At 46.0% G+C, this 3,034-nt stretch overlaps 1 pseudogene; it reads right to left on the reverse strand.

Annotated features, from left to right (window-relative positions):
• Positions 1-1,574: 1,574 nt before the first annotated feature.
• LOC142289053 (U2 spliceosomal RNA) lies at positions 1,575-1,781 on the reverse strand (annotated as a pseudogene).
• Between the last annotated feature and the right edge of the window lie 1,253 nt (positions 1,782-3,034).

Here is a 3,034-nt window from a genome sequence, read left to right on the forward strand (position 1 = left end):
TATCGCCTCCTCTGCGTATGGCTGGGACATGTTCGATGACTTGGAATCTTAATTGGGCCACTGTGCGATTATGCGTCACAAAATGGTGTGGGACTGGTAATAGAATCTGCTTACAACGTATTGTTGACTTGTGCTTAGCACAAAGAAAGGGAATCTTTCTGGATATGTACTCTGGACACATTAGAACCCAAGGGCTTAAACCGTGAATATGAAGTACAGACTTGATTCATTGGGCCGTGCACCATGTCACCATGTGTGCAATTGCATTGTCCAATGGCTCACAATGGTTATGCGTTTTCATTGGATGGATAATCGAAGCCATGTTTTTTTCCTTTCTCTTGGGTTTGTTGTGTGAGTAGACTATAGGATTAAGTTAGTTACCGCAGGCAGTGGATTTAGCTTCCTGTCTTTGGTCCAGTGGTAGATTGATTGTTTGGTCTATGAGCTGTTATGGGTTTTAATCCAGGTGAATGCCCATGGGCTGCTTATAACTGTGTGAAATATGTAGTTTTACTGGGCTGGGATGAGAGAATCCATCGAAGCATGGTGTAGGGATTGTGGTTCCTGTGTGCTAAGAAGAAAGGCTGGCACCAGCCAGAAAGCCCCATTACAGCCAATAATCAACCGCTAGCCGCTGGAACTCGTTGCTCTAGATCATGTCAAACTCACACCAAGCAGGAATAGATACATTAGCCCACCATCCCACCCAAAGAGCAACTTCTGCCTAGAAAGCCAGCTGCGCTATCGTGATGTCAGCGGGGGACATTGTGACAAGCCAGTGTTCCGTCACTTCATGTTGTGCACTGTTCAAACGGAAAATACATCAACAGGCAGACTACAGAAAAGCTTACTAACAAAGGTTAGAGAGGGGCTTTCTCAGAGGGCTTTTTACAGTTTGTCTATTCCCAATTAGCCGTTTAAGTATGCTTAATGAAAGTACTAATTCTTTCATAGGCCGCCCATTCTTAGTATTTGACGTTCCTTATATTGCGGTATCAGGCTTCGCAGCAGGTTGCAAAACATTCATCACCCATGACTGTCCCCAATTGGGCTCAGAAGCTAAATGTCTATCATGACCTCTCTTTTTGAAAGTCCAAGAGCAAGCAAACTCTTCCTCCAGGAGAGGGAGCCAACAGATCACTAAAGACATCATCATTGCTCAAAGAAAACACCGAAAAACAATGGAAGCTTTAATTGGAGTGGAATCTGATAGACAGCACCTGATGCCAAGTCTGCATCTTCTAACACCTGCAGTCACTGCAGCAGCTGAATCCAATGTGTCCAAAAGGGATCTATTCTATTCAATTGCAAATGATCTAGATAAGACTGAGAATAAGATACTGCACGGGACATAGCAGAGTTGGTCAAGTTGAGTGGAGATGAGTTTGCTATTTGGCACAGCTTTTGCATCAATAAAGCAAGTAAAAGGTGTGAAAGATAAAAAAAAGGGTGAAAGTGTGAAAAGTGAATTGGCCAAATTGAGGTGCATATAAAGTTTTTGCTTTCTTTCAATTCACTAATGGGGCTCATTTGAATCAGGTGAATTGAGTTCTGCTTTTGGAAACTGGGTTAAGAAGGGGTGCACCGGTCCTGGAGGTACTGCAATACCAGGTCAATGCGTGGAGTGGACAGAGCAAGATTTTTTCCATCTCCTTGTTCTAAAAATCCATTTAATATATGGTCCCCAGAGAGGGGACGTATCAGATATTAAACTGATAAGAACAGATTTAATTTTTTTTTTTTTCTGTTTATCAGTAGGACTTCAAAATAACAAAGGTGATCGCCTCCCGTTGCCTGGGAACCGTCCAGGCACAAGAGGGCTATGTGTCACCAGAAGGCGCACACACTTCCTCAAGGCCGGCAGACGTGCAATCCCAGGCACCTTCCAGTACCGACCAAGGTAGCGTCCTCCGAAACTACACTTGATCTTAGCCAAAAGGCCGAGAAGCTATAACCCGAATTGGTTACGGCCTTGAGTGGCACCCTGGCCTATACCGGACACATCTTAGGGAGAGGGAGACAAACCCACGCCTACAGAAGACATTTTGTCACCCAAGCCAACCCTTGAAAAGGCTGTTTTGCAGAGCAAAAACAAGAAGAATGATGCTTTTTGCAGCCGCCGCCCACTGCAATTAATCTGAATAACTCCTCCTCCTCCAAGCACCTCCCCTCCCCCTTGCAGTCTTTCCAATTCATGATACAAAAAGACGGACGGACAGGACAGGACAGGACAGGCTGCCTGACTTTCCGTCACTGCCACCCTTTGCCATCCTTGCCCGTAGAAAGCCCTTTCATCATCCCCAAACCCTAATCTTTTCCCTTCCCTTCCCAGCTGCGTCTCACTCCCTTTCATTAGGAAGTGAGCGCAGCCTTTTCTCCGTTCTGCACATGCGCGACGTTAAACACAAATGTGCAGGCGTGCGTTCCATTAGCCTCACTGCATTCCACTCCCATACAGGAAGTGGGCGCAGCTATTACTACGGTCGCACATAAAAGAACCCACGGCCACCACTGCACACAGCTGACTCCACCACAGGACACCCACTTCTACACCAACGCAGGTAAGACAGGATCGGCACCTCTATGCTCCCGTTACAATCAGGCTCAGTCACCATGTGATAACGCTCTCAACTCTTTAGTTGCAGGCTCCCCTTGCTTCACCTCCACTGGCTGTGCTGCCATTTCCTCTCCCACCTGGAAGGTATACTTTATTCCACTATTTTCCTGTTTCTCTCTTCCCCCTTTTCCCATAACCTACTTTTATCTGCATTTGTGGGGTATCTATATGCTATTTACATCATAGTTTTATTCATTAATATGGAAGGGAAGAGTGCCCATGAGAGTGTTGAACTGCGGAGAGCAAGAGATTAAGCTGCTCTGATTTGCCACCATTGATAAGCTGTTCTCAGTAGATACACATGCTATCCAAACAGCAGCATCCACCATTGCTTCAGCCCACCCATTCAGTGACAGCTCACCAAGTCAGCCAGAGGAGTGGTGTAAGGAATTACACGTAGGCACTGACTCCACACCT

Source organism: Anomaloglossus baeobatrachus, unplaced genomic scaffold (genome assembly GCF_048569485.1).
Source record: "Anomaloglossus baeobatrachus isolate aAnoBae1 unplaced genomic scaffold, aAnoBae1.hap1 Scaffold_89, whole genome shotgun sequence".
Lineage (NCBI taxonomy): Eukaryota > Metazoa > Chordata > Amphibia > Anura > Aromobatidae > Anomaloglossus > Anomaloglossus baeobatrachus.